General features: G+C 45.8%; 1 protein-coding gene and 1 pseudogene across 3 annotated transcripts in view; both read right to left on the reverse strand.

Moving 5' to 3' along the window:
* The window catches only part of FSTL5 (follistatin like 5), a 2922734-nt gene that overhangs the window by 1668404 nt on the left and 1240829 nt on the right, over nucleotides 1–13501 (reverse strand). The gene's annotated exons all lie outside the window — the stretch shown is intronic.
* LOC138253105 (CD9 antigen pseudogene) lies at nucleotides 6734–7250 on the reverse strand (annotated as a pseudogene).

Genomic DNA, 13501 nt, shown 5'->3' on the forward strand with positions numbered 1-13501 from the left:
ATCGAGCGCCGTCTTTCTGGATCGGCGTGCGGAAATTTTCTCATCGTGGAGCAAGCTGTGCGTCGAAATTTTCAGTGCACGAGGAGTCCAAATGAAAAAGAGAAGTCGTTTTGGTCCTGAGACTTCAGGGAACAGGAGGCAAGCTCTATCCAAGCCCTTGGAGAGCACTACAGCAGTAAGGCAAGAGTTCAGCAAGGCAGCAGGGCACCAGCAAGGCAGCAGTCCTTTGTAGAACGCAGTCAGGTGAGTCCTTTAGGCAGCCAGGCAGTTCTTCTTGACAGGATGCAGGTTCAGGTTTCTTCTCCAGCAAGTGCCTGATGAGGTAGGGCAGAGGCCCTGTTTTATACTAAATTGTGCCTTTGAAGTGGGGGTGACTTCAAAGAGTGGCTAAGAAGTGCACCAGGTCCCCTTTCAGTTCAATCCTGTCTGCCAGGGTCCCAGTAGGGGGTGTGGCAGTCCTTTGTGTGAGGGCAGGCCCTCCACCCTCCCAGCCCAGGAAGACTCATTCAAAATGCAGATGTATGCAAGTGAGGCTGAGTACCCTGTGTTTGGGGTGTGTCTGAGTGAATGCACAAGGAGCTGTCAACTAAACTCAGCCAGACGTGGATTGTAAGGCAAAGAAAGATTTAAGTGCAAAGAAATGCTCACTCTCTAAAAGTGGCATTTCTAGAATAGTAATATTAAATCCGACTTCACCAGTCAGCAGGATTTTGTATTACTATTCTGGCCATACTAAATATGACCTTCCTGCTCCTTTCAGATCAGCAGCTGCCACTTCACCAATGTATGAGGGCAGTCCCAATGTTAGCCTATGAAGGGAGCAGGCCTCACAGTAGTGTAAAAACTAATTTAGGAGTTTTACACTACCAGGACATATAAACTACACAGGTACATGTCCTGCCTTTTACCCACACAGCACCCTGCTCTAGGGGTTACCTAGGGCACACATTAGGGGTGACTTATATGTAGAAAAAGGGGAGTTTTAGGCTTGGCAAGTACTTTTAAATGCCAAGTCGAAGTGACAGTGAAACTGCACACACAGGCCTTGCAATGGCAGGCCTGAGACAAGGTGAAGTGGCTACTTAAGTGGGTGGCACAACCAGTGCTGCAGGCCCACAAGTAGCATTTAATCTACAGGCCCTAGGCACATATAGTGCACTCTACTAGGGTCTTACAAGTAAATCAAATAGCCAATCATGGATAAACCAATCAACAGTACAATTTACACAGAGAGCATATGCACTTTAGCACTGGTTAGCAGTGGTAAAGTGCCCAGAGTTCAAAAGCCAACAACAACAGGTCAGAAAAAAATAGGAGGAAGGAGGCAAAAGGTTTGGGGATGACCCTGTCAAACAGCCAGGTCCAACACTCATTATAACATTCTTCTGCCCTTGTCCTGGCATTCCTCACAGGGGTCAGCAGCCATGATAGGTTTGGGTAACGAGAGACACCTGCAAATATTGAGGAACAACATTTAGCCACACATTATCCTATATGGCCAACAGCATAGGCATACACCAACATATAGTGGTTGGGAAACAGGGCTCACCTATTAGCCACACCCTATGCCTCTGTAGTTGGCCCATCATTTTTGGGATGCTGCTACTCCTCAGGACAAAGGCACCATGCACAGACCCAGGATACTTAGGGCCATATTTATACTTTTTGACGCAAAACTGCGCTAACGCAGTTTTGCGCAAAACAAATTAGCGCCGGCTAACGCCATTCTGAAGCGCCATGCGGGCGCCGTATTTAATCAATGACGTTAGCCGGCGTTAGTCGCCGGCGCTGCCTGGTGTGCGTGGAAAAAAACGACGTACACCAGGCAGCGCCGGCGTAGGGGGATATGGAGCTTGGGCGCCAAAAAATGGGGCAAGTCAGGTTGAGGCAAATTTTTCGCCTCACCCCGATTTGCGCCATTTTTTCGACTCCCAACCCCCATAGAAATTACTCCTGTCTTAGCAAAGACAGGAGTCATGCCCCCTTGCCCAATGGCCATGCCCAGGGGACTTCTGTCCCCTGGGCATGGTCATTGGGCATAGTGGCATGTAGGGGGGCACAAATCAGGCCCCCCTATGCCACCATTTTTTTTTTTTTAAATGACTTACCTGAACTTACCTTAATGTCCCTGGGATGGGTACCTCCAGCCTTGGGTGTCCTCCTGGGGTGGGCAAGGGTGACAGGGGGTGTCCCTGGGGGCATGGGAGGGCACCTCTGGGCTCCTTCAGAGCCCACAGGTCCCTTAACGCCTGCCTTTTCCAGGCGCTAAAAAACGGCGCAAAAGCATCCGTACGTCATTTTTTTTGACCCGCCCACTCCCGGGCGTGAATTTTGCCCGGGAGTGTAAATACGCCGCACATGCCTCGGAGTCAATTTTTTAGACGGGTCCAGCTGGGTATGGCCTCCCAATGAGGAAGGGGTGCCCGTCGGACCATGACCCCCCTGATGGCCCGCATACTTGAGGTGGCCTATCCAGAGCTGTATGGGCGCTTGAGGGCATCACAGCAGCCACAAGGGGGTGAGTACAGTGGCCATAATTGAAGCTCACATCTGGAGGGGTGAAATCCGGGTGGTGGTTGTGTGTCAGTGGTTGTCCATACACCAGGCCAGACATAGCAGCATAGGTCCTCTGGTGGCTAATGTTCTGAAGGGGAAATACTGCCTACCTAGCTTGTTAGCATCCACTACTGGTCAGGGCTGCGTGGGTCCCAGGTGTGCTGCAGTTGGTGGTGTGTGTTCCTCCTCATGTCTTGGTGGCTAGCAATATCACTGGTAGTGCAATGCATAGTGCTTAGGCCTGTTCCCTGTGTGTGAGGGTGCTGTGTAGGCCAACAGTGGTGTTGGTGCAGTCATTGACCCTTTGCCTCTCTCCCCCCTTTCTTGTTTTGTCATCCTGTCCTTATGTGATTTAGCATAATCTGGCAGAGGATCAGAGGCACTGGTGACAGAGGCAGCTGCATCCCACAGGACCCAGGAGGCAGAGTTCACCAACGCTGAGGGCACCAGTGGGACGGAAGGTGAGGGAAGCACCACGGCAGAGAATGGAGGGGACAATACAGACTCAGATACCTCCTGCAATGGGAGCTCCCTGGTGGTGGCCGACACTTCTGTGACCACCCTAGCTACAAGTACAGCCGCTGCCCCCTATACCAGCACCGCCTTCCCAGAAGCCCCTCAGCGAGTTGCCCGTGCCCATTTACCCAGGAGGGTGGGCCCTGCTGCCCTGAGTGAGGGAGATCCATCTCTGTAGGGAAGTCAACCATTGTGAATGCCATCCAGGGGCTGGGCGCCCAGATGCACCCATCTAATGCATTCCTATAGGGCATTCATAGTCTATTGGTGGCCCAACAGAGATCGATCTAGGCTCTTGCCTTCTCTCCGATGGCAGCCATTGTCCCTGTTTCAACCATCCCCCCTCCAACTTCCACTTCCCAGTCCCAATCTCCTCAACCCCAACACATCCCAAGCACACAAGCAGATGAGCATGCACACAAGACAACACCCAAGAGTGTCACAGGCAAACACTAGCACCACACTTCATCCCACAGGCACTCACACAAACACCATTCAGTTGCAGACACAACAACATCCACAATTTCCACTGTTTCCCCCTTCTGCTCCTCATCCACCTCCCACCCAGTTATGTCCACACTCACACCTGCATGCACTACATCATCATCCACTACCTGCATCATCACCACACAAGGCAGAACACATACCTCACTGGCAGACACCTCCACAACATCCATGCACACATCCCTGTGTCCTCTCCTATTTTGTCTGTCCCCCCTAAAGTACACAAACGCAAGCATTCAGACACCCAACAGCCATCCACCTCACAGCAGCATACAACCCATGCACCCAAATCCAGCAGACAAACACCTCCAACAACCACTCCCTCATCCCCCACTCTCATTACTTCTCCTTCTTCCCACCCCAATGTCCCTAGAAAGCTTTTCCTTTCCCAGATTTACCTCTTCCCAACCCCCTGTCCTGCACGTATGGCAAGGGTATCAAGGTCCCAGCCAGGCACCTCAGCCAAACAGTCCACGGGCCCAGTTTCAGCAGCACCTACTCATGGTGGAAAGGATTCTAGGCCACAAATACTGAAGGGGAAGGATCCTGCCCCGACCAGCAAGAAGGGGAAGGAGCCTGCACTAGCCAGTAAGAAGGGGAAGGAGCCTGCACTAGCCAGCAAGATGCGGAAGGAGCCTGCACCAGCAGCTGTCACAGAGACCACACCGCAAGCCGTGGCTGTGCAGCCTCCGGAGGGTGCAGGGGCTGATCAGGAGCCTCCCACAACCACCACCACCACAGTGCAGCCTTCGGAGGGTACAAGGGCTGAGCAGGAGCCTCCCACAACCACCACCACAAGGCAGCATTCGGAGGGTGCAGGGGCTGAGCAGGAACCTCCCACAACCACCACCACAGTGTAGCCGGTGGATGCCATATGATCCAGCCTCTATTGGCTGCTGTGCGGTCTGCCCCCACCAGAACCCGTGGGAAAGACACCCACTCAAGAGACTGTGGATTTGCACTCCCCAGGACCAAGCAATGGGCATGTTGCCCCCTCCAGAACCCGTGGAAAAGACACCCACTCGAGAGACTGTGGCCTTGCACTCCCCAGGACCAAGCACAGGGCATGTTGCCCCCTCCAGAACCAGTGTGAAAGACACCCACTCGAGAGACAGTGACCTTGCACTCCCCAGGACCAAGCAATGGGTATGTTGCCCCCTCCAGAACCAGTGGGAAAGACACCCGCTAGAGAGACTGTCGCCTTGCACTCCCCAGGACCAAGCACAGGTCATGTTGCCCCCTCCAGTACCAATGGGAAAGACACCCACTTGAGAAACTGTGGCCTTGCACTCCCCAGGATAAAGCAATGGGCATGTTGCCCCCTCCAGAACCAGAGGGCTTGTTTCTTCTTATGGCTGAGGTGTCCCGCCCACCTCCCCCTGAGTTGCCTGCTTGTTTGCAAACTGATGCCTCTGCAGTGTTCTCTCCATATTGGTGCAGGGATCGAGTTGGGCCTTGGACTTTGCCCTGTGGCCATGTGGCCCCTGTGAACTGTGGACTGGGCAGTGTTCCTTTTTTGTACATTTGTACATATCTGTTGCATTGCCACATTGACTATTATTTTTGATGCACAGCCGCCACCACAAGGCAGCCATTGGAGGGTGCAGGTGCTGAGCAGGAGCCTCCCACAACCACCACCACAGTGCAGCCTTCGGAGGGTGCAGGGGCTGAGCAGGAGCCTCCCACAACCACCACCACCACAGTGCAGCCTTCGGAGGGTGCAAGGGCTGAGCAGGAGCCTCCCACGACCACCACCACAGTGCAGCCATCAGAGGGTGCAGGGGCAGAGCAGGAGCCTCCTACAACCACCACCATAGTGCAGCCGTCACAGCCGGTGGATACCATATGATCCAGCCTCCATTGGCCGCTGTGCGGTCTGCCCCCACCAGAACCCGTGGGAAAGACACCCACTCAAGAGACTGTGGCCTTGCACTCCCCTGGACCAAGCAATGGGCATGTTGCCCTCTCCAGAACCAGTGGAAAAGACACCCACTCGAGAGACAGTGGCCTTGCACTCCCCAGGACCAAGTAAGGGCATGGTGCCCCCTCCAAAACCAGTGGGAAAGACACCCACTTGAGAGACTGTGGCCTTGCACTCCCCAGGACCAAGCACAGGGCATGTTGCCCCTTCCAGAACCAGAGGGCTTGTTTCCGCTTCCGGCTGAGGTGCCCCGCCCACCTCCCCCTGATGTGCCTGCCTGTTTGCCAACTGATGCCTCTGCAGTGTTCTCTCCGTATTGGTGCAGGGATCGAGTGGGGCCTTGGACTTTGCCCTGTGGCCCCTGTGAACTATGGACTGGGCAGAGTAACTTTTTTGTACATTTGTACATATCTGTTGCATTGCCACATTGACTATTATTTTTGATGTTGTTCTTATTACAATCACTTTTGTCAGTTCCTGTTGTCCTTGCATTATTCAGCCAAATATCGGGGACACATTGTTTTCTTGTGCAGCCGGTTGTTTGTTGTGCGTGTGTGTGTCACTGTCGTTTTCCTCCCCCCTCCCTTGTGTGCTAGGCGGCTGTACTCACCGTCGTTGTCTTCACCAGCATAGGTGTTCCTGGTGGAGCTTGACATAGAAGATAATTGGAAGGACTTTCAGTTCTGGTTCCATGGAGGCGTGGTTCTTTCCTGTGTCTCCAATGGTAAGTCCTTTGAATTTCTGTTTCTGCCAGCCTTTTGATGTCGTTGGTACCACCCCGGAAAAGGTGGTGGTTTGTGGCTACTGCTGTGGTGGCTGTTGTTTCTAGCCCGGCAGTCGATCTGGTACATTGACTATCTTTCGGAGACATCACCACCATGGTCAAAATTTGGCAGTACTTACCGCCACTTTATCACCAACCGCCAGGGTGGAAATGAGGGCCTATATGCCTTTATGCTTGAACATAACAATAGTATGCTATGTTAATTAATATTTTGGTCCTTATATATTTAAACACAAAAATCAAACTAAAAAGTCATACAATGCAAAGAAACGTAAGAAAAATATAGAATGTTTCAGGAACAGTTTACGAAAGTTTGTGCCAGGGCATAAATCTGCTAGAAAATTGCCCTGTTGTTACGGATTACACAACAAAGGACCATTTAAAAAATCATCACAACGTCACTTCCATACCAAACTGATTCAATTATGTGAAGCTTACACTGAAATGCATCCTCAATAGCACTTGGTCATCGTTTTATTGTAATAGAACCTATAAGAACGCATTATATCTTTTTGAGTTGGAAAAGTGTTTGTGAGAAACGTTTCCACAATTCTGCACCAGTTCAGAGCAAACTGCTGTCCTCTTAGTGTCTCCTTCAGGGAATTCTCTTTAGATTTAAGTACTTATATTTCAGAGTGGTTTAATCTTGCCTTTATTTGCAAATCCCCAAATATAAAAAATTATCAAGAGAAAGGCAAAAAAGAGGTCAAGCATGCACTGTGATTCCTTCATTGTACCACAGCACTCCAGAAAACCAACTAGCATCATCAGTGCACCAGCACCAATGAGGATATCTTCATCAGATTAGAAAGAGCTACCACTTTTTTCCTGCTCAAGAATTGTTTCTGTTTCATTATCAAATCGAAGCCATAGTCCAATTGCAAGCACTGCAGTTCCAGCAAGCCAGAAGATGAAATTGAAGCCAAAGAGCAGGTACTTAATGCATTTGCTTCCTCCTTTGATGGACATGGTGCGCGCTGATTTGACCTGTGAATAGGAGGAGATAAATGACAAGCCTGGCTGTGCCTCTGCAATGAAATGAAATAGACCTTTCTACCAGCACTGCTTCCCCTCAGCTTCGAACGAGCTGCACAGAGTTGCCGTACAGATTATAGCCACCACCCTGCCCAGAGCTGCGTGATTCATGAGGGTATATCTACATTATTATTAGATAAGATTACAAATGTGACCTGAAATTTTGCTTCAGGTTTGAAGTACTGGATACGCATACCATTCCACCAACACCTACATCGATACATATATGTAATCCTGAGTTGAACCAACAGTGCAGGGACAAATGCACACCTATAAAGGAAATTGGCCCCAGACAACTGGGTCCCTGGGTTTTAAAAATGGCTCAGGGAGGGAGCTGCATGCCCCTCCATCTATCAAATCAATCAGCTTTGGGAATGTGGTCCAAGCGCCTAAAGATGTTCAGGGAGGAGGCCCGAGTGCCCTTTCCCATCTTAAAGAAAAACATCCCCAGGAGATGGGGTTACTGGGCCCAAAAATGGCTTGGGAGGAGTGCCAAGCATCCCCTTTCCCGTTTAAAGAAAAGTTGCTCCAGGGATGGGTCCCTGGGGCTGAAACATAACTCATGCTGTGGGCCACTCCCTCTCCCCTTTAAAAATATTTGTGCCAACCACCCAGCACCTTGACTCAACGAGGGGGGGCTGAAATTAAAAATCTCCCACTGGATAGTTATGGTTAGGATCATGTTTTCAAAGGAGATCGATTATATGGGTTAATAATAACTGCTGTTTGATGATTCTTCACAGCGCTTTCCAGAAAAGGCCTCATCCACCTCAGCTCCTACCTGGGAATTTTCAGGGTGATCCGTAAAGCGGGGGCCGAGAAAAAGGGAGGGTTCCAAAATGCTTTTTCCTCCCATTCAATTTCCCATGGGAAATTAGACACAGCTACCATCAACATGACTTAACAGAAATGCACCAAATTTGACAGAAAGCGTGCTTATATGATTTGGTGTATATTAGTTCAGTAGTTTTTGAAATATTAAAATTAAAAGATTATAAATATTTCAGGCTGAAGAGGATTCACTAACCCTTCAGATCAAAAGATTAGATCTGAATGGCTGCCACAACATCAACAAATATGTTGCAGCTGCCAGCCTTAAGGCAAGGTAGGCGAACCATGACCCCTTAGCTTGTTGGAGGTTCATGGATCCCCTTTGTGGACAAACACCTATTTTTTTTTACCACCCCAGGGAGGGCCTAGATTATAGTTTCATTTTTTTAGGAAGGGGCGTGTGGGCCCCATCTACAAGCCATTTCAAGGCCTGGGGACTGCATTTATGTGAAAGACGCAAGAAGTCCCCGCACACTGAGCCAGCAGTAAGACCAGAACACCCCCAAAAAATATTTCAAACAAATGAATAATAAATGAATTACAGGAACCACTCATGTATTATTCACTGATTCCAGCCAGGAGTGCCACATAATGCCCTTCAATGGTACATGCACAAATTTTCCCTGTTTTGTGGTTCTCCAATCTCACGAAGGGCATCTCAAACAAGTCCCCTGGGTCATTAACTGAATAATCTAAGGAGAACATATCTGATAAAGCCAATCAGTCTGCCTTTCTTACAGTAATGCGGCGTACTGCTTATGACCTCATATATTACATCACTCATGTTATGTTTGTTGACAATGGATAACATCAATTCAACGTCTGAAATTACATAATTGATGCCAATAATGTTCATGGCATGGGCTTGAGTTATAGTCATTTTCTTTTGGCCCCATATCTCTCTGAATATCCTCCATCTGCATTTTTCACACATCCTATTAAGCACCATCTAATTACACACTCAGCGGCATGTTTATGAGCACCTAAGCATCACGCTTGAACCATGTGGTGAAAGAGTGACACAAATAAAAATTAGATTTATGAAGCCACACTGGCCACCTTGCATGGCCCTGTGTGGCTTCATAAATCTTGAGTAATGTAACAGCAAATATTCCTGCATTGATTACTCTGCACCAGAGAGGTGTTTCCATGGGTGTTGCATGTGTGTGTTCCCAAACAACATCCACTGGATTTTGATGCAGTACCAGATTTACAAGAACAGGTAAACCTGGGAATGTGCCATAAAAATATGCATCCCAGGTGAGGCGTAAAAAAGAGAACTATCTTTATTTCTCCTTGGTTTTTACTTTTTCAATGTGTTCCACATTCTGCAGCACACATAGAAAGACGAAGAAGCCTCAGGGGATTGCTTTTGTGCATTAAGATGCCCCTTCCTGGACAAACACAATCCCACATGCAACACGGGCACCCTTTCACCACAGCTCAAGGATGCCTGCACTGACGCAAGGCAGGCCATTGTGCGGCAGTAGTTTCTCCTCAGCTGGCATTCACATCTAGTACACGGTATATCATAGAAAAAGTCATTGAGCTCTTTAACCATTCAATAAGTTAGCATACAGCCATCATGCTAATATATCATGTCAACATGGACAAAATACCCAATTAGTAACAGCAAGGTAAGACACTGAAGAAAAACTGATTAGTTCTTGGTACTTCGCTACGAGGGTCACTGTTCACTGACCCCAATTTCACCAGTCCCAAGTGGACAGTTAATATTTCATTCTTGGCGTTTTCCTGCCAAACTAACTGAAAGAAGTGATGCTTCATGTGCAGGACCAAACTCAATTGCATAGTGCAATGTGTTCTAGTCGTTTCAAATCAGTGATAGTTTCATGTTGAAACGTGAAAAGCAAAGAGTTCTGGTTTTTTAAAAATGGGTTAATAAATTAAATAGTAAAGCTTAGTTAATAATGTTAAACAGATTCTAATTTAATTTCTGACTTCCTGCTAATTTCGGTGATTTTCTCTGGCAATAAAACCAACTCAGTTTGTAACGTAATTCATCTTTCAAAGACCTGTCACCTCCCACTGTTGTTCATTACCTTCGTCTTGAAAGAGCATTCTGGAATTCATTTTTTTCCTGTATTTAGTTTGTCTCTTTTCTTTCAGAGAACAGTGTGATTGATTTTCCATTGGACTTTTTACAGTGACCTTGATTTGATGAATAATTCCAGTCGGGCTAGCGTGGTGGCTACCCCGGATAGTCTTCGAGACTTTCAGAAAGCTACATAAAAATTAATTGTCAACATCTGCTGTTACCTGCAGGTCAAGTCTTTCATCATTCCTAAGCAATGTTAGATGTGTCAGGGAGAGTAAGATACTTCTCTGCTTTAATAACTACCAGTGGGTTTTAACAGGTAACTGGGATAAATGCTTCTGAGATAGCTGTACACAGAGCACCATGCTCCAGGGGATTTATTAGAAAATGTGCGTAAAAAATATAAAAGGGAAAGAAAAAGAATTCTTGGTAACCAGTTTCAGAAAAAATGTGCTGACAGAAGCCAGCGATTTTTAAGAACGATAAGGAAATACACAATACATAGATCCTGCAAACCCTGTATAAAAGCTGGTCTCGAATTTCCTTATTAAGACTTGTGACGCACTTAGTCGCCTTTAATCAAATAAAAAATACACAGCTGTTCAGAATAATACCTTATTACATTTGAGCGAAAGGCAGGACGGATCATGATAAAAAATAAAAACGAAACGGCTTTTCCTTCTTCTCTGTTTTTCCACATGAGCAGTGATAAGCAGGAAAGAGATTCATGGCAGAATGTTTTTGGCAACCTTTAGGAAAATATCGGGACAACAGAATCACTCTGCATGTTTCTACACATTTTACCCACGGTGCTTCTTAAAATCGGACTTGCATTTAACTGATTCTAAAATCTTTTTTGTAAAAAATATTTGACTGCTCATTGGTGTGTTTATTTTGCAATACAGATTTTGCCTATAAATCTTCATGTTTGAGAACATCGTATTTCTGTCGTATGAAACACTAACACACTGTGATTTGAACAACGTGTGGGTGATGGTATAACTGTGCATTATGCGGTATAAAGTAACCCCTGCCTTACATTATAAGGATATTGAAAATCACCTCATGGTTCCATGATCTTATTAAGAAGTTAAGCCTTTGTCACAGAACTCCTCGGTGACTTTCAGTATCCTAACAATGTACGGCAAAGGGTTCTTTATACCATATTTCATATACCACATATCTTCACTTTGTAAGCTATGTATGTTTTGTTCTAGTTATCAAAATGGCCTAAAAAAGAGTATGGGTTCATATTGTGCACAGTTTTATGAAAAAAAAGTGCTTTGTAATATGTTAATTTAAATATACCTGAATACAATAGGTTTTAGAGAATACAAAGAATCACAACAGCACAAATATTATATAATAGGCTATGAAGGAGCACATACATATAACATGTCATTGCAATGGCGAATAATTTGGGCAGAGCAAGCATTGATGCCAATACCCCTTCCTCGGCCATCAGCAGCAAATTCAGAGGTCGGCAGGACTAATGGAACTCAGCATAGCGTTTGGTGCGGAGATACATAAGGCAACTTATGATGCCTCTTCTAAGCTGTTTCTGCAAAGTCTAAGGATTCTACCATGCATCAGCTGATAGTAAACCTGGTAATACAGTTTGCATCAAAATCCAAACCTTAAAGACATAACTGCAGGAGACACACATGCATTCCTTGCAGTGCAAAGGAAGAAGGTACCCATGGCAGTGCTACATAAAACAACAAAAGGAAGACGAATTGATGAAGGGACACATTCCCAACTATACTTCCATTTCTGAGAGACAGAAAAAGACACAATATATCACTTGTAGTAACTGCAGATTAAATTTCAGAACATCAGTAGAAAGATGACGCAGCAGGCACAGCAGAGGTCAACGGTACAGAGGTGAAAGAGAGACAGAGAATGGAACTCAAAGTGCAGACGGGATTCTTCTTCAATATATTAGTGAATGCCAGTGAATATATGATTGTTCTCACTTTGTGTTTTCTTAGTCACAGTTTAACACTATGTCCAAGCAAATGCTGCATTTGAGATTTCTGAATGATGATATATTCAAACACACACAGACACACACTCACATATACATATTCCATATCAGAACTAATCTCTTATGACAAACAAGTCTGTACCTCATGGCTTATGCAAGTTAAGAACCTGTGTCAAAAGGTCAAAATAGGTGAAATATGGGATGCCCCAACTACACTAGCTAAGATTGTCACTTAGAAAGTGAAGTGAGTCAACTGGGAATGTGTTAAGATGCAGAACTGGAAAGACCAGACTGAGGGAAGCATAACTGGGCAGTTCTTGAGTCACAAATGTCTCCACAGCTTTGAATCATACCTGGATAGAAGTTATCTGTTCCTGGTGAAATGTTTGTATGCAAAGCTTAGAATGGGTGTTTTCCATTAAAATAATTCACAGCAAAATGGGATAAACAGGCTGCTAATCAACTGAGACAGAGGAACACGTTTTCTTCTTCTGACCCAGATACATACTGCCCCGAGCAAAATGGATCTTTGCAGTAAGCAAGCTGATTGGTGTTCACATTGTTGGGAAGCACTAAGGATCTTAAAAAGTGACACGAGAAAACAGATTGTGTTTGTCATTTCTTAATTCTTGCTGTGGGCATGGAAAATCAGAGTGAACGAGTTATCTCCCAAAGATCCTTATTACACTTGATTAGACCTTGTGGAGGTACATGCACTACGTTCCTATTTGCCACAAAGGATCTACGAAGTAAGAATATAGCACTTTAGATTGTTTGGCTATGCACAAATTCAAGGTCAATGATTGTGTATGCATTTTATTTGCTGCTGCCAGTTGAGGTTGAAATTACAATATATATGACACTGTTTGTTGCCATTTTATGTTGGCACATGGCACTTTACTGGAAATGTCTGAGTACAGTTTCACACTGTACTCATTGTGTAGCCTCATTTCAATATTTTGATTACTTATTTGCATTGATGAGTTTTCTTCTATGACTATATACATTCTATTTATGTGTTATAAAAATTTGACTGGATGTAATATTTGTATTTTCATTTTATTTTTTAAACATATATATAATTTATTTTTCTTCACTTAAAATTCCTAAAGGTTACAGGGACGTTATAGTTAGGTTCTGAATTTACTCACACAAAACCTTATAAATACGGTAGTTATACTTAGCTGAAGTAATTATAACTTGTGGCCTAAAGTAACTATAACTCATGACCCACCAATGCACAGTTATCTCATCAATACATTTACTGCCAATGTTAGATTGATATGTCATAAGCGATGTAATAGATGG

Source organism: Pleurodeles waltl, chromosome 1_2, assembly GCF_031143425.1.
Source record: "Pleurodeles waltl isolate 20211129_DDA chromosome 1_2, aPleWal1.hap1.20221129, whole genome shotgun sequence".
NCBI classification, from domain to species: domain Eukaryota; kingdom Metazoa; phylum Chordata; class Amphibia; order Caudata; family Salamandridae; genus Pleurodeles; species Pleurodeles waltl.